Source organism: Schistocerca cancellata, chromosome 1, assembly GCF_023864275.1.
Source record: "Schistocerca cancellata isolate TAMUIC-IGC-003103 chromosome 1, iqSchCanc2.1, whole genome shotgun sequence".
Taxonomy (NCBI): domain Eukaryota; kingdom Metazoa; phylum Arthropoda; class Insecta; order Orthoptera; family Acrididae; genus Schistocerca; species Schistocerca cancellata.
In genome coordinates, this window is record NC_064626.1 from 912,826,836 (window position 1) to 912,850,998 (window position 24,163).

Consider the following 24,163-nt stretch of genomic DNA (forward strand, 5'->3'; position numbering starts at 1 on the left):
TACTGTTTCTCATTATTTTATTGGAACGAATCACACACGTAACAACCGGTTTTGCAGTGATTCTCAATTTGCTGGTGCTCAGAAACGGCATATATGCATATAGGCTTGAAATGAATGTCAATATGGCGCCTCACAACTCTGTGCTGAAGGGAGACGGCTTGCGTGTGACGTAGGTGGCGTTGTGCCATCTCGTTGGTCAACGCTCAGGCGCACGCTCGGAATATCTGACATGCCAGATACTGCTCTGCACGTTCGGAAAGACCCCCGAGCGTGATATTCCACGCTATGACGTCAGAAACTCGGCACGCTCAACGGTCAACGTTCGGATGCACGGTCCGTGTGCTCACGGCTTTAGCCTTGATGACAGCTTCCACTCTCGCAGGCATATGTTCAGTCAGTTGCAGGAAGGTTTCTTGTGGATGGCAGCCCATTATTCATGGAGTGCTGCACTGAGGAGAGGTATCGATGTCGGTCGGTGAGGCCTGGCATGAAGTCGGCATGCGAAAACATTCCATGGGTAATCTACACTCCTGGAAATGGAAAAAAGAACACATTGACACCGGTGTGTCAGACCCACCATACTTGCTCCGGACACTGCGAGAGGGCTGTACAAGCAATGATCACACGCACGGCACAGCGGACACACCAGGAACCGCGGTGTTGGCCGTCGAATGGCGCTAGCTGCGCAGCATTTGTGCACCGCCGCCGTCAGTGTCAGCCAGATTGCCGTGGCATACGGAGCTCCATCGCAGTCTTTAACACTGGTAGCATGCCGCGACAGCGTGGACGTGAACCGTATGTGCAGTTGACGGACTTTGAGCGAGGGCGTATAGTGGGCATGCGGGAGGCCGGGTGGACGTACCGCCGAATTGCTCAACACGTGGGGCGTGAGGTCTCCACAGTACATCGATGTTGTCGCCAGTGGTCGGCGGAAGGTGCACGTGCCCGTCGACCTGGGACCGGACCGCAGCGACGCACGGATGCACGCCAAGACCGTAGGATCCTACGCAGTGCCGTAGGGGACCGCACCGCCACTTCCCAGCAAATTAGGGACACTGTTGCTCCTGGGGTATCGGCGAGGACCATTCGCAACCGTCTCCATGAAGCTGGGCTACGGTCCCGCACACCGTTAGGCCGTCTTCCGCTCACGCCCCAACATCGTGCAGCCCGCCTCCAGTGGTGTCGCGACAGGCGTGAATGGAGGCACGAATGGAGACGTGTCGTCTTCAGCGATGAGAGTCGCTTCTGCCTTGGTGCCATTGATGGTCGTATGCATGTTTGGCGCCGTGTAGGTGAGCGCCACAATCAGGACTGCATACGACCGAGGCACACAGGGCCAACACCCGGCATCATGGTGTGGGGAGCGATCTCCTACACTGGCCGTACACCACTGGTGATCGTCGAGGGGACACTGAATAGTGCGCGGTACATCCAAACCGTCATCGAACCCATCGTTCTACCATTCCTAGACCGGCAAGGGAACTTGCTGTTCCAACAGGACAATGCACGTCCGCATGTATCCCGTGCCACCCAACGTGCTCTAGAAGGTGTAAGTCAACTACCCTGGCCAGCAAGATCTCCGGATCTGTCCCCCATTGAGCATGTTTGGGACTGGATGAAGCGTCGTCTCATGCGGTCTGCACGTCCAGCACGAACGCTGGTCCAACTGAGGCGCCAGGTGGAAATGGCATGGCAAGCCGTTCCACAGGACTACATCCAGCATCTCTACGATCGTCTCCATGAGAGAATAGCAGCCTGCATTGCTGCGAAAGGTGGATATACACTGTACTAGTGCCGACATTGTGCATGCTCTGTTGCCTGTGTCTATGTGCCTGTGGTTCTGTCAGTGTGATCATGTGATGTATCTGACCCCAGGAATGTGTCATTAAAGTTTCCCCTTCCTGGGACAATGAATTCACGGTGTTCTTATTTCAATTTCCAGGAGTGTATATGATTCAGGTCAGGACTCTGTGCAGGCCAGTCCATTACAGGGATGTTATTGTTGTGTAACCACTCCGCCACAGGCCGTGCATTATGAACAGGTGCTCGATCGTGTCGAAAGATGGAATCGCCATCCCCGAATTGCTCTTCAACAGTGGGAAGCAAGAATATGCTTAAAACATCAATGTAGGCCTGCGCTGTGATAGTGCCACGCAAAACAACAAGGGGTGCAATCCTCCTCCATGAAAAACACGACCCACCACCGCCTCCGAATTTTACTGTTGGCACTACACACGAGGTCGGCTTGTACGCTTTTGCTCTGTAAGTGTCCATTCATGTTTCCACTTCACTATCAGATTGGAAACAGGGATGTTTAGGAGTGTGGAAATCTCACTTACAGACGTATGACACAAGTGACACCCAATCATCTGACCACGTTCGAAGTCCGTGAGTTCCGTGGAGCGCCCCATTCTGCTCTATCACGATGTTTAATTAGTTCTGAAGTCGCTGATATGGAGTACCTGACAGTAGGTGGCAGCACAATGCGCCTAATATAAACACGTATGTTTTTGGGGGTGTCCGGATACTTTGATCACATAGTGTACCTCTTCTGCCAGTTAAGTTGATCCAGAGGACTGTCCTAACTACTGTTGGGGTCCTCGCCATTAAAATTAGAAAAGAAAAGTGAAAGGTACCCTCGGGCCTCGAAATATAATACTGTGGGGACCAAAACAGCAAGATTTGACGGCGGGTGGCCGATAGAACAGAAAACACAAGAAGTCTGACGTAAGTAAGTGGAAGTAATATCAGACTTAGCTGTGGCCCATACGGTTGTCGTCCACATACTCTTAAGAACGGAGCCCACTAGGGATATTACATTTTGTCTGATATTGTATTCAGTATGTCGTGTGTTATATAAGAATTTCTACTGAACGCTGGCTTTTTAACCGTTTGTTCTTCTGCAATCTTCACTGTACCTTCTCACAAAGATGCCCATTCGTGTTCTACAACATTTCTATCCTCAGTTTCTGTCAATGGTTGCCTAGTTCTTCCTTGGAAAGTCTCAACCTCTCGTTCTTTCAATTTCTTCAGGCCCCATCTCCTCAGTTCTCTAACTTTTGCAGTTTCTTCAGTTTTAACCTGTAACTCATAATCTATAAATTATGGTCATAGACCACACCTGCCCTTGGAACGCTTTTGCGATTTATTATCTGGTACCGAAATCACTGTCTTGCCTTCTGGAGTCCCCAGGTCTCTTCTGCATATGCAGAATTAAAAAGAATGAGGCAGGTGAAAGCAATGGTTAAAAATAGCGTTCTGTGCTAAATTCTAGGCGTCGCCTTCACTCTTTTCCCTCAGGCCACCTTCTCCTACTATTTTCAGTTCTCTTCCAATGACTGTTATTGAACCGCAGCACTCCATCATAGTTAAATTTTCGTCCCCCTTAGCTGTCGGAATAATATCTTTTACCCCATCAAAATTTTTTTCAGTCACGTTACATCTGCAGAGCTACTAGCCGCACAAACGTTTGACTCTGGTTGGTGTTATGTTTGTATCTGTCCTGGCGTGACAATACATTCACTGTTCTGTTGATAGTAGCTTAGAACCATTCCTTTTTTTTATTTATTCATTATTATACCTACGGTATTCCTACATTACTATTCTTTGATTTGAGTTGATATCCCTGTACTCATCTGACCCGAAGTCACATTATTCCGGTCGCCGCACATCACTAATTCTTACTATACACAACTTTAATATATCCATTTATCTTTTTTTAAATTTTCTAATCTATTTAATCAAATGAGGAATCTAACGTTCCACGTTCCGATCTCTGGAACACTATATCTGTTTTTCCTGATGACGGCATCCTCATGAAAACTACCCTAGAAATCCGAATGGTGGTCCATTGTACGTTGGTGCAATCCCAACCACTCAACAACGACCTGTGTCATTCACAGAGTAAATCACCACCCTAGTTGGTCTGAGCTGTTACAATTTTATTCAGTTTGAGGCACTTGCGACTTGTGAGAAGTCCAATATGTGTAAAGTCTCGCAGGCAAGAGGCTCAATTAAATAACATGGGAGTTTTGGTATTGCACAGTCTGTGCGCTACTATCACTCAGATGTAGCCAGTGCATGGGCTGATTTGCTTCTAACGCAACTTATCGGCCATATTAGCTGTAATGTTTAAAAAAAATGATATTTAAATATTTATTCTGAAACGTTGTTCATTACCAACTATGGCCCAGTTGAAAGGCTGAAGATCAAAGAAAAATCCTTGGCCACAGATTCCACAACAATAAACTAATTCGCATCAAAAATGAAACCCTTTACCAAAGAAAATATGCTCATCTATAAAACTGCAAAAAAAGACAAGAAAGAGAGGTTACAAATCAAAATAAAAACCAAACTAACAATCCAAATCTCTGAAGAAGAAAGTAAAGCAGAATCAGAAACAATGAATCAATACTGGGCTAATAGAAAAGCACAGAACATTAAAAATTGATTGATTTAACGTACCCCAAAGTAGGGTGAAACGAAAGATGATGATTTTTCTAATCCTCAGGTTTTCGATTGGTATCCCTTCTCCCCCCTCCTCTCCCAATCGTCTTTCCTTTGAAAGTTCCGGGCAGATTAAAACTGTGTGCACTCCTGAAAAACCAGGATATTGAGAGGAAATGGCTTAGCCACAGACTAGAGGATTATTTCCAGAATGAGGAGAGTGCACTGATTTTATACTTCCTGGCAGGTTGAAACTGTGTGCCTGACAGGTTCTAGAAATTGTGACCTTTGCTTTTCTTCCAGAAATGCTGATTCTGATTGGTATGCGGGAGAAATTCTGTGAAGTGTGGAAGGTAGGAAGTGGTACTGGGGGAACTGAAGCCGTGAGGATAATAGCGAGTCGTGCCTGGATACCTGAGTAACGTTTGTTTGCGAATGGCAAAGACCCAAATTCCGATTCAATACAAAGTTTTAATCATCAGGAACTTTCAAATCAGTGCACATTGCGCTGCAGAGTGAAAATTCATTCTGTATCTCCTTTGCTATACAATTCCATTTTATTTCAGATTCTTACTACATAATTAATGATTTATATATCAATTATGATTAATCAAATAACAGCAACTGAGGAAAAACGGTGCAAATATTAACAATCTTGATATTTTGTTTCAGATGCTATAATCTTTGTCTGCCAATAGCTCTCTGATTTTCATAAAGTCATCACGGTATTTTAGTATATTCTAATTAACAGAGGACTTTATCCTCTATAGCCAGACGGAATTGTCCTATTACACACGTATAACGAACATTCTTTTTTGATGCAACGATTAACAAGACGTACGATTTTATGAAATATGTTGAGGAAGTACTAACAAACAAAAAAGAATGCGAACCATAATCACGGTGATCTAATTTCAGTAAGGGAAGCACTTACTCATCGAGTCCGAGCAAGTCCCAGAGACAAGCTTTGCTGTAGAGCGGCCCAGGGTCCACAGCACGGATGTCCACTACCTGTTGAAAACGCAGTCACGAGGCTGTAGGCTGCTACGATGTACAGTGGCCATTTCAGCTTCAGTATCACATATACGGGAAATGTGATAAATCATGTGCCGGCGAGCCGATTGTCTCACAGCAGCCGAGAGCATGAGTTTCAAGTGCATTGCTTTTGTTTAGATATTTAAAGTAGTTAACCTTACAAATTATCACTGGAAGAACGAAACCCTTATATTAATCTTTAGGTAACTTGCCACATTTTTAATTTTTTAAAAATGTGACAAAACATATAGCACTAAATGGTTATTAACAACAAAAAATTTACTTCGTGTGCTATTAACGAACGGAATTTCTTATAAATTTAAGCATTCTAAAAATATTCTGTAGAAGATTATTATTCTTCGTCACTAATCAGGAAAATTATTGACAAAGAATGTACACTGACAGTCATAACTAGAGGCGTATGGCAACAAAACAAATTCTTGTAGATTGTACAATACGCTGAATATGTGTACCCCATACACAGTTCTGTTTCCTTAGAGTAGCGTGGAACAGACTTACGGTTTACGACTGCAGTTCCTCGTTTGACATGTCTAACTGTAATTGAATGTAGTTTAACCAGTGATAACGATGTGTTGTGGACAAACTGAAAATATGTGCTGCAGTAAGAGACATAATCCCTCTGTCGCTACTGCCGAAGCAAACATACTGAATTATTTCGTATGCATGCAGAGCTAAGTGTCAGTTAAGAATGTCAAAACTTTACTACACGTATCAGACTTCTACATTATTAACTGCATATCAGAGTCGTGTAATCAACGCGAAATTACAGCAGAACTGCCGTAGTAAATGTAAGTTAACCTACGTACTTCGAGTCCTAGTTATTTGGGACTAATGAAGACGACCCATTACGAGGTGAATAATCACGGTGGTTATTTCTTGTTTGTGTATCTATACATCGGGTCAAAATATTTTATAAACATAAAAATGTGACCCACAAGCTTCAGTATTGCAGCAACATTCCGGGTGTGTGTGTTGTGATGTGGAGGAATGATATGCAGTTATGTCTGGCGCATGATAATTTGCATTTTTAGAAGAAATCACATTTCTGAAATCAAATAGTGTTTTAGTTATGATTTGCAATCAACGATTTGTCTCGTTTCCTTGCTCTAAAATGCGATCGCCTTTTCTAGTTCAAAAAGTTACAAGCTTGTAATAAGAAGTAAGGTTGTGGTAGGGAAAATAGAAAATATGAAAAAGGAAGTGCAAAGTCTGAAACTATATGTCATAGGGGCCGACGAAGCGAAATGGAAAGAAAAGAAAGATTTGTGGTAGAATAAACATAAGGTACTATGAACAGCATCAGCAAATAAAGGAACGGGAATAGGATTCAAAGAAGAAGGTGGCTCAAAGAGTGAGTTACTGCGAACAATTCAACGGTAGAACGATTTTATCAGAATAGAACCATACTAGTATATAACGGAATTGAAAGAATAACTGAGTATCTAAAGAAAATGAAAATCCGATGATCGTGGAGTACAGGATCACTGTAGTAATAAACGGAACAGCAGGCAGTAATAGGGAAACAGGGGTCAGCAGAACGAATGAGAGAGAAGAAATGTGTTCTACCATAAAATTCTGATAGGAATAGCAAATACGCCGTTTAACATTCACAAGAGGAGAGAGTATATTTGAAGATTCGGGCATTAATTTAAGGGAATTTTCGGAAAGGGTCAACGTACAAGGATATGGGATACTGAAGCACTGAGGAGTGATGATAAATGTTTCAAGTTTTTTTAAAATGAGTATAAACAGTCTTGACCACAAAAAACCTTTAACTTTGTTGTTACCGTTTCGGTCAGTTACTGACCCTCTTCCGATATCATACCACAATGGTAGGCGATGGCAGAGAACGGAGCAGGCGTTACGAGCTCCACGAACGTCAACTGCTAATTAAAAGTCTCTTAGGCTGTAGATACTGCTTACAGACACAGAAGATTGCTCAATATAGGAAAATGGAAATCTATAGAAAAAATAATCGCAAAATATGAACAGAGAAATAAACAGATACGAAGCAATTGTGGACAACAAAAGGAACGTATCAGCTGATTGACGAAAGAAAGAAGCACAAACATGTTTAGGAAAAGAAAGGAATACAGCAATTCGCTTGGACGTTAAATTAATAAGAAGTGCAAGAAACCGAACGCAAAATGGCTGTGGGAAAAAGAAGAGGAAATCGAATAGGAAGTGGTTTTCGGAAGGGCAGATATAGCATACAGATTAACCAAAATAACCTTCAGAGAACTTAAAACAAAAGCCTAAATATTAAGAGTTAAAACGTGATTCCACTCTCTAACGAAGAGGAGAGCTGGTAGATGGAAAGAGTACGCTGAATGCCTTTAATGGGAGGAAGGAACGGTCGACTAATTTGACAGAAGTGTAAACGGTTGTTGATTTGGAGAACACAGAATATCCAGTCTTTTTTTTTAGTAATTGAATATTCATTTTTCCATTATAGGTTTCAAGTAGCTCGATCGTAATAGAAAAATGAAAATCCTATCGCCACAAACGGCGACAGGTTGTAATCATCAACGAAAAAATTTAACGGAGTTGCTGTTTCCTAAAATTTCTACAGACCATGATTTGAGGATGAGATCATACGTGCAACGAGTAAGAACAATTTAAAAAGTTATGACCGAAAGTCATCAGCATGTCAGTGAAGGAAACTCGGTCAATATTGCGTCATATCTTCTTATTTAAAACACGATGATCCATTGATACCACGGTACTCAATTTCTGGTCCATTTATGTGGTTCCTACGTTCTTCTCATTGTATTGTGACTAACGTAACTTAGAATAACTTACAAGATGAGCAACAACTGAATCACTGATAAGAAGAATTAATGAAGTATTCACATTGCATAAAATTTTCAACCCTTCTTGTCAGATATGATCTTCTAAATAAATTTTTATATCGATAAGACACAGATTTCTCAAAATCACATTATTATTCTATGCAGCCCTGTCAATTATTCCTTCTGTTCTTGTAACTATTACTGAACAAGTATATTCACTAAATAATTCTGTAATACGATGCCACCAGGTGCTGGGGACAAGACTGGAGACTTAAGCTGCAAGCTATATGTGAGACTTTCCCAAAAGCTAGACACGAAAGACTTAACTAAGTTTTTGCTTTGCATGGAAACAGTTGTCCCGATAAAAGCCTGACAGACAGCGAAATAGGCGCTGCCTAGTAACGAACAATCTGGGAAACTCGAGCAGTGCACTAGCATTCTCATTATAAACCAGTGGGTTCGTTGTTGAGTCGCTGATTGCTTGACAACTGAGGAATGCAGACAAACACTTGAAGCAAATCCTAGCAGTGTACAACTGACTAAGGATCCAGAAGTCAGTGCTGGGAAGTGTCACAACGAACACCTGAGAGTGATGTAGGGTTCCCCAGGTTGCACACCGGCCAACACAGAAACACATATTTTCATATCCTTCTGGAAGACAGCCAGGCGTGGTTATGCATTGTCGATTGTTCAATCGATGGGGTTGCAAGCTGACTCCACCAGTGGCAAAGACGATACGAAGTTCTGAAGAAGAGAGCTGGGGGCAATTACAAAAACTGCCTAGCAGGATGGTCATGGACAGTTGGCAACCGGATAGTCAGTTGGATCAGTTAGCAAACACTCAAGATAGATATCAGCAGGAGGAGAAAGTTAGCGTTGTTGAGGCATACCAACCTATTGGCAACTCAGTCTTCAGACACTGAGTCAGGCCCCAACAACTATTCCAGTGTCTATTGTCACTTTCTGACATACTCATTTCCATTTCATGTCGAATGGCCCTTTCTTGCGGTCCGAACCTTGAATCTTTACACATTCAGCTGCACTTCCCTGTCTGACCTCATCTTCCAAGTATGCTGACCCTGCATATGCGAGATATTCACCGCAGACAATGACACCGAGAGTGAATGCACTATGACACCACGTCGGCTGCTGGGACTACGCTCTACTTGAAGGGAGCCAGCGTGGAAGAAGGAACGAGTTAAACACACAGGATACAGAAGATGATAGCTTCTGGCTGTCGACATGCAGTCGCACACATGATACAGTTCCCCACAGTCGTTTAATGAACAAAGTAAGAGCATATGGACTATCAGACCAATTGTGTGATTGGATTGAGGAGTTCCTAGATAACAGGACGCAGCATGTTATTCTCAATGGAGAGAAGTCTTACAAAGTAAGAGTAATTTCAGGTGTGCCGCAGGGGAGTGTCATAGGACCGTTGCTATTCACAATATACATAAATGACCTGGTGGATGACATCGGAAGTTCACTGAGGCTTTTTGCAGATGATGCTGTGGTGTATCGAGAGGTTGTAACAATGGAAAATTGTACTGAAATGCAGGAGGATCTGCAGCGAATTGACGCATGGTGCAGGGAATGGCAACTGAATCTCAATGTAGACAAGTGTAATGTGCTGCGAATACACAGAAAGATAGATCCTTTATCATTTAGCTACAAAATAGCAGGTCAGCAACTGGAAGCAGTTAATACCATAAATTATCTGGGAGTACGCATTCGGAGTGATTTAAAATGGAATGATCATATAATGTTGATTGTCGGTAAAGCAGATGCCAGACTGAGATTCATTGGAAGAATCCTAAGGAAATGCAATCCGAAAACAAAGGAAGTAGGTTACAGTACGCTTGTTCGCCCACTGCTTGAATACTGCTCAGCAGTGTGGGATCCGTACCAGATAGGGTTGATACAAGACATAGAGAAGATCCAACGGAGAGCAGCGCGCTTCGTTACAGGATCATTTAGTAATCGCGAAAGCGTTACGGAGATGATAGATAAACTCCAGTGGAAGACTCTGCAGGAGAGACGCTCAGTAGCTCGGTACGGGCTTTTGTCAAAGTTTCGAGAACATACCTTCACCGAAGAGTCAAGCAGTATATTGCTCCCTCCTACGTATATCTCGCGAAGAGACCATGAGGATAAAATCAGAGAGATTAGAGCCCACACAGAGGCATACCGACAATCCTTCTTTCCACGAACAATACGAGACTGGAATAGAAGGGAGAACCTATAGAGGTACTGAAGGTACCCTCCGCCACACACCGTCAGGTGGCTTGCGGAGTATGGATGTAGATGTAGATGTAGATGAGGGATGACAGAACGGGTCACGCCGACATGTCATATGCTCCACATGCCAGTATGTCAAACTGACTCAGCCAAATGTTCAGATGAAATAGTCCCTCTTATTTACCCATTTACTGCGTCTTGTCCATGCCCAGTCAAATTGGCCCTCAGTTTATATCTGTATTGTTGAGCCAATAACAAATGTAAATGCTTCTATGTATTAATCCTGCTCGACTGCTGAATCAACGTATGCTCATGCTGGAGGTAGCCATAGTTTTTCTCATCATGAAATCTAACTAATATGAAAAGGAGTAGTTACACAATGCATACTTTTTGACGCCTGTCACAATACTAAAGAAGGGGCGTTCCCATCTTCCGCTTTTATTCAGCAGCTTGAGTCTACATACAGGTTTCTGAAAACATCAGTGGGGAGGTCAGTAATTCCATAGAGGTTTGAAATATTCCACAATGATCCGCAGTGTATTCGTACATTGCAAAAAGTATTTTTAAAAAGAACGAAATTTAGGAGCAGTGGTCAACTGAATTCCATGGGATATCTGTTACATTTAGCAGGACAAATTTGTTCAGAGTCGGATTTCCCATTTCGAAAGCCTGCCTGCACTTCTCGTAGTCGAAAATCAGCTGCTTGCTTTTAGAAGAACAAGGCAAAAGACTTTGCTTAGGACCGGGAGAAGCGTCATTCCTCCCTAATTTGTACATTCTGATAGATTTCCTTTCTTCGGTAGTTTAACAATGATGCTATCCCTCCAGCCATCTGGAACTTACACTGTTTGCTAATAGGTACTGCCAAATTTAATGAGGTGATGAATTACAGTTAAGTTCGAAATTAAATATGATACATTTTTGGTCGATATTTCATCCAAACCAATTGCCTTTTTGTCTTTCAGTGCTGTGTTTGGTGCGCACACTTCCGCTTCTGTGATATCACCCCGCTTTTATAATTGTCTCTTACTTTTTTGTCTCATTTTTGGAGTTATAACCGTAAATTGGGGTGAGCTGCTTAAGATTTCTTTGAAGTACTAATCCTTTGGGCAGCTTGTTCATCTTTTGTGAGCAGAAATTCACTATTTTTATCCTTTATGATTGGTTGATCTCGTAACTAATGAAGAGGTATTGAATAGAATTGGGGAGAAGAGGAATTTGTGGCACAACTTAACTAGAAGAAGGGATAGGTTGGTAGGACACGTTCTGAGGCATAAAGGGATCAAAAATTTAGTACTGGAGGGAAGTATGGAGAGTAAAAATCGTAGAGGGAGACCAAGAGATGAATACGCTAAGCAGATTCAGAAGGATGTAGGTACTCGGGGATGAAGAGGCTTGCACAGGATAAAATAGCATTGGGAGCTGCATCAAACCAGTCTCTGGATTAAAGACCACAACAACAACGAGGCCGTTTCAAAAATTAAGGATTCCTAAAAATTCTCAGGGAGCCTCTCTACGTTTCCATTCAAACCAGTCTTTTTTGTCGTCCCTACAACAGACTTTGACTTGACAGTCTGACTATGCTTATTGTCGTCTAGTTACTTGAAGCTCTTCTCGATCTTTAGTTTGTTTGCACCGTTGCTTTACGATCTCCCTTCTTCCGCGCATCAGGCTAGTGAACTTGACATTGCTTCGCAATTGCTAAACATGTACGGGAACTGGATGTACATCCTAATTTTCTTCTGCTCCCTCCCTTTGTCCATCTCATCCTCCCTCTCTCTCTGTCCATCTCCTATTCGCCCCATCTCTCTTCTCTTCCGCTTTCCCCTTTCGCTCCATCTCCTCCTTACCTCATCTCCCTTCTCCTCCAATTCCTCCTCTCTCTGGTCAACCCATACTTCTTCCCCTCTATGCCCACTTACTCACCCCCTTCCCTCCCCCCCATCTCTGTCCATCTCCTCTTCTCTTCTCTCCCTGACCTTGACTATTGCTTATTGTTATTGCCAACATTGGGATTGGAGTTGCTTAAAACGACTGGGTAAATTGGTTGGAATCTATGGAGAATGGGGTATAAGAGACCTCTCATGTTGCTGGATCTGTGAAGCTGGTAGCTTCAGTGACAGTATTTCCCATAGCTTTATTCTGAGAACGGGTAGGATTACAAAGTTTTGTATGACTTAGATTCTGTAGTAGTATTATAATCGGAAGTCGATAAGCCATAATTACAACTTTCTATCTATTATCTATTAAAACCGACTACAAGGAAGGAAAAAATCAGCACATAGCTGTGAGTAAAATTTTTGTTTGAAATTATATGTAAGGACAAGAATGCGTATGGGAGAAATGTCATGTCAAGTTCGGCCTTGGAACTATTGCTCTTTCTGTGTTCCTCTCCATCGTTCAGTTGTCTCTTCAGCACATATATTCACACTTTCAAGTCCGCTTGAACAAAGATGGTCCGACCCAACATCGGCAGCACGACTTTTTCGATTACCTCGCAAAGATGAATTCTATTGGCTATTTACGGAAATGCAACAAAATTAATTTAGAGCGTTTCCGTCAGGCGAATGCCTGGGCTTCTTCTGCATCATTTTATTTTGGAAGGAACTATTGCCTATGGAAAGTCTGCGAACGATACAGAAAGGTCTGAAACGTTCGTCATTATTATTCGTGCGTTCTGCTGTCGCAGAGGGCCCAACAAGAGGCTGAAAACTATTATGGTCATTGCTAACTAACGTATTCATATCATCCGTAAGAAGTGTAAGATTATGACCGAATATTTTACCGAAAACTTCGTGCAACTGCTTGTAATAGCACCTTTGTCTTCATCATTTGAATCTTCCTTTGATGCATAAATCTGCACGATAGTTGCGAGCTCTGAGGTTTTCTCAGCATTAATGATTAATGGATTGCTTTCGAGTGTTCCGCTGAATTGTTCCCTTTTCATGCAGAATGCTTCAACGATCACCCCAATCAGGTGCTGCGAGTTTTGCTATTATGTGTACTGGCAGTCTGGACTCCCAACCAGAGTGTGAGCTATTGGTCTCGCGCCGCTATTTATAGCGGAGCTCGATTCCCGACACTCCCTACGCCATTTGACGTTCTTTTGTTTTTCATAGCTCGCACTGACATCAAGTGAAGCGCAAATCTTTTCAATACTTGCCTGCTCTAAAGGGTGTGACAGTCGGCGAGATTTTAGTAGAGTGAGCATTGTTTAAATTGGAAACTCCGTCCGTGTTTATTAGGTTTTATGAAATCTTTATTTCGATAGGGTCCGTAGTGATGCTGCCCCATAAAATTGGAATTTGTGCCACGATAGGGCATAGGGAGTGTCAGGAATCGAACTTGACTATAAAGAGCGGCGCGACACCAACACTAATTCACAGTCCGGTTGGAGTCCAGGCAGCGAGTACACAGAACAGAGAAACACGAACGTGAACAAGACGGTTTGTTCAGCCGTCGACATATAGTGCATAAAATGAAAATCGCAACTCGACATAACACAGAAGCACAGAACTAATCTGCACAATAGTTGTCCTAGTATGAGCAGAATGAATACGTGTAGTGTGGCTCGATCATTAACAGGGTTCTCTGCAGACAGAGTCTTAGCCGCTTTTTGATTAAGTACTAATCCAACACCACGCACATGTTGATCATTGTACCTGAGTAAATCTCTATCGCTATTTGCTCACTTACTGTCTAACGAACTTCGTAAAGTTTATACTGATCTAATTAACGGATTAATTGCGCAAGCTGACCAGTTTGATTTAAGAATCGCACATTCCGAGCTCCAATAAGGATAATATTTTTTTGCATTAAGTATTCAGTTCCGTCCATAGGTAGCTAGACTCCAATTCGCGTTCTTCTTCGATTTTTCAAGTGACTGTCATGTCCATACGGGGATGTAGATTTACGTCCAGTTCCAGGAAGGTCAGGTTCGGTTCGTTGAATTTTTCTCGGTGTTTCTGTAACGGTAAAAAGGTTTACAGAGTCGGATTTCTGACCCGATGCCCAACCCTCCTCGTGTCTTATCCGGGAATGCGACCAGCAGTGAATAATTCACAATTTTATTCACACATAGGAAAGTATTTGCAAATTCTGGTCGTCAACACTGGATACGCTAAATGACTCTGTCTCCGTGCTCTTATTAACTACAGTTGTAAACGACTAATAGTTTCAGAACTTTGTGTGACGATGTTTTAGTGTGATCTGCAAGTATATTCTATTTCGTCTCTTTACAACGGTTAATGCTCCGACGTGATTCAAATAAAAATCACATAAAACTGGATAAACCTGTAAAGGGACATATATCAGTGGTCGTACTGAATCATTATCACAAGGAATACAACTTCGAAATTTCCATAGATCACAGCAGTCCAGATTCAGCACAAGCTCCTACAGCAGCAACTGACAATGGATTCGCAGTGTCGTAACGTTAATGTCACAGCATGTAAAGGGATGTTCCCCCTAAAACCTGATTATTTCGCACTAATTCAACATCAGTATGACGACAGTTTGCAAGATGCTCAAGAAATTCTGGGTCTGAATGTACTTAATTTTTCATACTTAGACTGCCTGCAGTATATGTTCTCTTTATATGGTTCACGAATGAAAAATCCGTCAGCTGTATTTCGGTTATACAGGATGGTCCATTGATCGTGACCGTGCCAAATACCTCACGAAATAAGCGTCAAACGAAAAAACTACAAAGAACGAAACTTGTCTAGCTTGAAGGGGGGAACCAGATGGCGCTATGGTTGGCCCGCTAGATGGCGCTGCCATAGGTCAAACGGATATCAACTGCGTTTTTTTAAATAGGAACCCCCATTTTTATTACATATTCGTGTAGTACGTAAAGAAATATGAATGTTTTAGTTGGACCATTTTTTTTCGCTTTGTGACATATGGCGCTGTAATAGTCACAAACATACGGATGACAATTTTAGACGAACAGTTGGTAACAGGTAGGTTTTTTAAATTAAAATACAGAACGCAGGTACGTTGGAACACTTTATTTCGGTTTTTCCAATGTGATACATGTACCTTTGTGAACTTACCATTTCTGAGAACGCATGCTGTTACAGCGTGATTACCTGTAAATACCACATTAATGCAATAAATGCTCAAAGTGATGTCCGTCAACCGCAGTGCATTTGGCAATACGTGTAACGAAATTCCTCTCAACAGTGAGTAGTTTGCCGTCCGTAAGGTTCGCACATGCATTGACAATGCGCTGACGCATGTTTCAGGCGTTGTCGGTGGATCACGATAGCAAATATCCTTCAACTTTCCCCACAGAAATAAATCCAGGGACGTCAGATCCGGTGAATATGCGGGCCGTGTTATGGTGCTTCGACGAGCAATCCACCTGTCATGAAATATGCTATTCAATACCGCTTCAACTGCACGCGAGCTATGTGCCGGACATCCATCATGTTGGAAGTACATCGCCATTTTGTCATGCAGTGAAACATCTTGTAGTAACATCGGTACAACATTACGTAGGGAATCAGCATACATTGCACGATTTAGATTGCCATCGATAATATGTGGGCCAATTATCCTTTCCTCCCATAATGGCGCACCATACATTAACCCGCCAAGGTCGCTGGTGTTCCACTTTTCGCAGCCATCGTGGATTTTCCGTTGCCCAATAGTGCATATTATGCCGGTTTACGTTACCGCTGTTGGTGAATGACGCTTCGTCGCTAAATAGAACACGTGCAAAAAATCTGTCATCGTCCCGTAATTTCTCTTGTACCCAGTGGCAGAACTGTACACGACGTTCAAAGTGGTCGCCATGCAGTTCCTGGTGCTTAGAAATATGGTACGGGTGCAATCGATGTTGATGTAGCACTCTCAACACCGACGTTTTTGAGATTCCCGATTCTCACGCAATTTGTCTGTTACTGATGTGCGGATTAGCCGCGACAGCAGCTAAAACACCTACTTGGGCATCGTCATTTGTTGCAGGTCGTGGTTCACGTTTCACTTGTGGCTGAACACTTCCTGTTTCATTAAATAACATAAATATCCGGCGAACGGTTCGGACACTTGGATGATGTCGTCCAGGATACCGAGCAGCATACATAGCACACGCCCGTTGGGCATTTTGATCACAATAGCCATACATCAACACGATATCGACTTATTCCGCAATTGGTAAACGGTCCATTTTAACACGGGTAATGTATCACGAAGCAAATACCGTCCGCATTGGCGGAATGTTACGTGATACCACGTACTTATACGTTTATGAGTATGACAGCGCCATCTATCACAAAGCCAAAAAAAATGGTCCAACTAAAACATTCATATTTCTTTACGTACTACACGAATATGTAATAAAAATGGCGGTTCCTATTAAAAAAACGCAGTTGATATCCGTTTGACCTATGGCAGCGCCATCTAGCGGGCCAACCATGGCGACATCTGGTCTCCCCCTTCAAGCTAGGCGAGTTTCGTTCTTTGTAGTTTTTTCGTTTGATGCTTATTTCGTGAGATATTCGGCCCGGTCACTATCAATGTACCACCTTGTACATTCATTTACATACATGTAGGAGCGAAAGTTCCATCTTCAGGTTTTAGAAGTTTTATATGAGGGGTTACAGATGGTCCCTAATAATGTTCACGTAGTCTGCAGTAGTCACGGTGCCTTCGATTGCTAACGCAGTTCCCATGGAAGACCAGGTGAATGAGCCCCGTAGCGTAATACTACTCCCACCGGCCTGCGTCCATGGCGCGCTGCATGTTTCGAGCAGCCGTTCGCTTGGATGACGGCGTATCTGGACACGAATATCGACCTGATTTAACAATAAACGGTGTTCATCCGACCAGGTGCCACGCTTCCATAGATCCGCGGTCCACTCTCGATTTTCCCGTGCCCGCTGTACTCATAACTGACTATGTTGTTGGGTCAAAATGGGAACAGGTAGAGGTCCTCTACTGTGGACACCATCTTCAGAACTGTACGCTGGACGGTGTGCGCCAAAACACTTGTGCCTGCGACAGCACTGTAGTCTGTCGTCTGATCTGCCACAGATCGACGCCTATCCTACTTTAGAGAGCGGGCAAGCCTACGATCCCTTTTTTTTCTTTTGACGAGGTATGGAAGTGCAATTTCTTGTTGTCTACTCGTGGTTTGAGCATTCTTCAACCACTTTCCATAGATGCTCACGACAGTAGCACGCGGACAGCTTCGCCATTTCCGAGATGCTCGCTCCCAGGCACTGGCCCACAACAATCTACCTTTTTTCAAAGTCGCTTAAGTCGGCAGATTTCCGCATTTGCGTCACTTATCGTTGCTAGAATGGTTCCCTATTCGTCTCTGCTCCGCCCATATACGTCTCTTACCGTGCCACGTGCTCTCAGCAGCACCGGCAAGCATACAACCTCACAGTGTGCAGTGGTCGTAATGGCCGGCCGGAGTGGCCGTGCGGTTCTAGGCGCTACAGTCTGGAACCGAGCGACCGCTACGGTCGCAGGTTTGAATCGTGAATCGGGCATGGATGTGTGTGATGTCCTTAGGTTAGTTAGGTTTAATTAGTTCTAGACTAGGCGACTGATGACCTCAGAAGTTAAGTCGCATACTGCTTAGAGCCATTTGAACCATTATTTTTGGTCGTGATGTTTTGGCTCGTCAGTGCAAATAGGACATCAATAGTCAACAAACTGAAGAGAAGAGGAAGGTGCAAAGTTTTGTTTTTTCAACCACTAGCTGCGCAAACGACCGCTAGAACGCTTGGGCCAAAAGGCAGTTGCAACGCTACGTTGCAGCAGAAGGTTTTCTGCTCTCTTAAGTTTGCAAGAAGTGAGTCGCCAGTTACAGTACAGAGGGCATTCCATGTCCTTTTCGAGGTTGAACCAGCAACTATAAAAAGCGTGAGCCTTCTGTTTGAGCAGTTTCAACAAAGTGGATGTCTCTGCAAAGGAAAAAGCTCGGGCTCTACAGTTTCGGCCACCGAGGTCTCCTGATCTCACGTCCTGTGACTTCTCCATGTGGGTGTCTGCCCCGATAAGCCGGCACGGTAGCTCAGCGTGTTCGGTCAGAGAGCGTAATAAAAAAAAAAAAAACTGAGTGAATGGAAGAACAATGAACTTCAATGGGCATCAGGGGACGTCCGCCACGAACAATAGCAACGAACTATAACGAAAAAAAAGATAGCTGAATGGTCAGCGTGACGGACTGCCGTCCTAAGGGGCCCGGGTTCGATTCCCAGCTGGGTTGGAGATTTTCTCCGCTCAGAGACTGGGTGTTGTGTTATATTAATCATCATTTCATCCCCATCCGGCGTGCAGGTCGCCCCATGTGGCGTCGAATGTAATAAGACCTGCACCAAGGCGGCCGGAACTGCCCCGTAAGGGGCCTCCCGGCCAATGACGCCAAACGCTCATTTCCATTTCCATGTGGGTCTGTGTTAAAGAGGCTGTTTACGTCCCACCTCTATTATCAATTCTGGCCAACCTGCTCCGGTGAACTGTGTAACTGAAAACGTGTTTCTTCGCATATGGCACGAGTCTGGCTTCTGCTTAGATGTTTGACGTGAGCAAAAGGGGACATTGCGAACATTTGAAATGTGTTAAAAAATAAGAAAAAAACACTTTGAAACTTCCTCCTTTAGTCGGTATGTAGACAGTTCAAGCACAATTTATCCTTCATGAAATAAGCATCAGTTATTACCGGACAACGATACTATTGCACTTGACGTCCCGTGGCCCTTATCGGAAATACGCGGTGACATTACAATAAACAAGTGCAATGGCGACTAAGGAAAACGCATTGTATTGGGTACGATTTTAAGACAGTTGTGCGGATACTGTCAAGTGGTTCAGCGTGCCCTCGTGAAATATCACGATAAAAATTCACGATGAACCGACCTAAACGCCCTCACTCACAGCAGCAATAATATTGTGATCGAGTAATCAATTGTGTACCATCGTTTTGAAAAAACTTGTATGTTGCCCATCTATTAGTCCGGAGTTTCTTTTGACAGCTACATACACAATTAAATCTCGTTTTTTTTCCGAGTCAGCTCTTGCGATCTCATTTCTACTTGTGTTTAAGGCTCTGAGCACTATGGGACTTAACATCTATGGTCATCAGTCCCCTAGAACTTAGAACTACTTAAACCTAACTAACCTAAGGACATCACACAACACCTAGTCGCCGGGTATTTGTGTTTAAGATCTCTCACTCGAAAAGAGTACCTTTTGATGTTTGGTTTAAAATAGTAGTGATAGTAGACTCATTATTTAATATTATGCCTTGGGTTCATTTATTATATAATGTTCAGTACATACCAAAAAATACAGTTGACTGAAATGTTGCTTTTACCTTCATGTTACTTTACTGTTTCTTAATAGGCCGTATGTTACTCACTCCGACCACGAATGCTTCCGTCAACAGAAACGCTGTTCGTCCACGAGACTCAGAGAGCCATAAACACGGGTTTCCAGGTAGATGACGTGTTTCTTGACTTCCGCAAGGCGTTCGATACATGTCCCCACAGTCGTTTAATGAGCAAAGTAAGAGCATATGGACTATCAGACCAATTGTGTGATTGGATTGAAGAGTTCCTAGATAACAGATCACAGCATGTCATTCTCAATGGAGAGAAGTCTTCCGAAGTAAGAGTGATTTCAGGTGTGCCGCAGGGGAGTGTCGTAGGACCGTTGCTATTCACAATATACATAAATGACCTTGTGGATGACATCGGAAGTTCACTGAGCCTTTTTGGAGATGATGCTGTGGTGTATCGAGGGGTTGTAACAATGGAAAACTGTACTGAAATGCAGGAGGATCTGCAGCGAATTGACGCATGGTGCAGGGAATGGCAATTGAATCTCAATGTAGACAAGTTTAATGTGCTGCGAATACATAGAAAGAAAGATTCCTTATCATTTAGCTACAATATAGCAGGTCAGCAACTGGAAGCAATTAATTCCATAAATTGTCTGGGAGTACGCATTAGGAGTGATTTAAAATGGAATGATCATATAAAGTTGATCGTCGGTAAAGCAGATGCCAGACTGAGATTCATTGGAAGAATCTTAAGGAAATGCAATCCGAAAACAAAGGAAGTAGGTTACAGTAGGCTTGTTCGCCCACTGCTTGAATACTGCTCAGCAGTGTGGGATCCATACCAGATAGGGTTGATAGAAGAGATAGAGAAGATCCAACGGAGAGCAGCGCGCTTCGTTACAGGATCATTTAGTAATCGCGAAAGCGTTACGGAGATGATAGATAAACTCCAGTGGAAGACTCTGCAGGAGAGACGCTCAGTAACTCGGTACGGGCTTTTGTTGAAGTTTAGAGAACATACCTTCACCGAGGAGTCAAGCAGTATATTGCTCCCTCCTACGTATATCTCGCGAAGAGACCATGAGGACAAAATCAGAGAGATTAGAGCCCACACAGAGGCATACCGACAATCCTTCCTTCCACGAACAATACGAGACTGGAATGGAAGGGAGAACCGATAGAGGTACTCGAGGTACCCTCCGCCACACACCGTCAGGTGGCTTGCGGAGTATGGATGTAGATGTCGATGTAGATGCCAGAGTTCACGATTCGGACAGGAAATACGAGGACTCGCACTTATTTTGGAACACTGTTACAAGCCGGCCGGTGTGGCCGTGCGGTTCTAAGCGCGTCAGTTTGGAACCGCGTGACCGCTACGGTCGCAGGTTCGAATCCTGCCTCGGGCATGGATGTGTGTGATGTCCTTAGGTTAGTTAGGTTTAAGTAGTTCTAAGTTCTAGGGGACTGATGACCTCAGTAGTTAAGTCCCATAGTGCTCAGAGCCATTTGAACCATTTGAACACTGTTACACCCTCGTGTAATTTGTAAGTAGGATGTCTTTAGACTTGGGACTAGGGTGTGTGTGTGTGTGTGTGTGTGTGTGTGTGTGTGTGGAGCAGCTGCGGCTGGAGAGGCTTACCTTGATGGTGGGGACCTCGCAGTAGTAGGTGATCTTGCTGAGCGGCTGGTCCTGCATAGCCAGCAGCGGCTCCTGGGGGTCGGGGCCCCGACGGACGCGATAGCTCACCTCCAACACGTGCAGGCCCGTCTCCCGTGGACGCACCACTACCTGCCCACACGACCACAGCTACTTGAGCAGCTTTTCATTCTTACGTGCGCTACTAGCGTATAGCTAGTCGAGTATTTACTGACGAGAGACCTCTCTCGGCTCAAACAGGAATTTGTATTTAAACATTTATACGCACATCCATCTCACATTTCTAACCGCGCTAGTGACGGCGTGTATTTGTGTTGCTCTCGGTTTGTACTCAACAGCGCTTGCAGTCTTCGAGGAGGGGTGGGTTAATACGCCAGTCAATAAGCTATCTCAGCAAGTAGTTCACGTGTTTAGTATAAGTGTGTCGGTATTGTCATACATATATAGCAAAAATGAATAAATCCATTAATCTCTGGAACGTCTTAAATATTGTGGCATCTAAGATAAGAATGCGGTATCCAACGGAAAACGGTGTAGAAAAGGATGATGACAGTTTCGCAATGTATTTTTTTTTCTGGGTCTGATTATTCAGAAACACGAATATTCATTTGACTGCTCAACTGAAGTTAGAAAGTGCATGAAGAAATCGACTTTGTTGACGATAACGAGATTAGTAGTGTTCAAGATTGTAGTGCTAGTGTCAGTAGCAAAAATAGGACTCTTCAAGGAGAAGCTAACAGTTCACATCACTAGGAATCGTCACCAGAAAAGAAGTCCAATGCAGTCAGTATTTTAACAAAATTTTTGGAAGAACATCTGGAGTGTATTTATGATTATTATTACACAGCTCCAAGTAAAGTTGCGACCTACAGCTTTCTATTGAACGGACATCTACACTACTGGCCATTAAAATTGCTACACCACGAATATGACGTGCTACATGGCTGGCTCTGAGCACTATGGGACTTAACATCTATGGTCATCAGTCCCCTAGAACTTAGAACTACATAAACCTAACTAATCTAAGGACATCACACAACACCCAGTCATCACGAGGCAGATTACGTGTTACAGACGCGAAATTTAACCGACATGAAGAAGATGCTGTGATATGCAAATGATTAGCTTTTCAGAGAATTCACACAAGGTTGGCGCCTGTGGCGACACATACAACGTGCTGACACGAGGAAAGTTTCCAACCGATTCCTCATACACAAATAGCAGTTGACCGGCGTTGCCTGGTGAAACGTTGCTGTGATGCCTCGTGTAAGGAGAAGAAATGCGTACCATCACGTTTCCGACTTTTATAAAGGTCGGACTGTAGCCTTTCGCGATTGCGGTTTATCGTATCGCGACATTGCTGATTGCGTTGGTCGAGATCCAATGGCTGTTAGCAGAATATGGAATCGATGGGTTCAGGAGGGTAATACGGAACGCCACGCTGGATCCCAACGGCCTCGTATCACTACCAGTCGAGATGACAGGCATCTTATCCGCATCGCTGTAACGGATCGTGTAGCCACGTCTCGATCCCTGAGTCAACAGATGGGGACGTTTGCAAGACAACAACCATCTGCACGAACAGTTCGACGACGTTTGCAGCAGCATGGACTATCAGCTCGGAGACCATGGCTGCGGTTATCCTTGACGCTGCATCACATACAGGAGCGCCTGCGATAGTGTACTCAACGACGAACCTGGGTGTACGAATAGCAAAACGTCATTTTTTCGGATGCATCCAGGTTCGGTTTACAGCATGATGATGGTCGCATCCGTGTTAGGCGACATCGCGGTGAACGCACATTGGAAGCGTGTATTCGACATCGCCGTACTGGCGTATCACCCGGCGTGATGGCATGGGGTGCCATTGGTTACACGTCTCGGTCACCTCTTGTTCGCATTGACGGCACTTTGAACAGTGGACATTACATTTCAGATGTGTTACGACCCGTGGCTCTACCCTTCATTCGATCCCTGCGAAACCCTACATTTCAGCAGCATAATGCACGACCGCATGTTGCAGGTCCTGTACGGGCCTTTCTGGATACAGAAAATGTTCGACTGCTGCCCTGGCCAGCACATTCTCCATATCTCTCACCAATTGAAAACGTCTGGTCAATGGTGGCCGAGCGACTGGGTCGTCAGAATGCGCCAGTCACTACTCTTGATGAACTGTGGTATTGTGTTGAAGCTTAATGGGCAGCTATACCTGCACACGCCATGCAAGTTCTGTTTGACTCAATGGCCAGGAGTATCAAGCCCGTTATTACGGCCATAGGTGGTTTTTGTGGGTACTGATTTCTCAGGAATTATGCACCCAAATTGCGTGAAAATGTAATCCCATGTCAGTTCTAGTATAATATATTTGTCCAATGAATACTCGTTTATCATCTGCATTTCTTCTTGATGTAGCAATTTTAATGGCCAGTAGTGTATCTGTAATAAGCACATTGAACATAAAATTAACATTTGATTAGGTGGAGAAAAAATAACGTAATGAACGTCCATTTCTGGGAAACAAAGCAATCAAAGAACGGGGGATAAAACAACGCATTCTATTCCAGTTCAACGTAGCAAGGAATAGAGGAAAATGTGTCCATTATTGAAACCGAAATTTTGGCCAATGCAAAAAGCAAGAGAAATCGGTCAAACAACAGCTTTCATCGCACA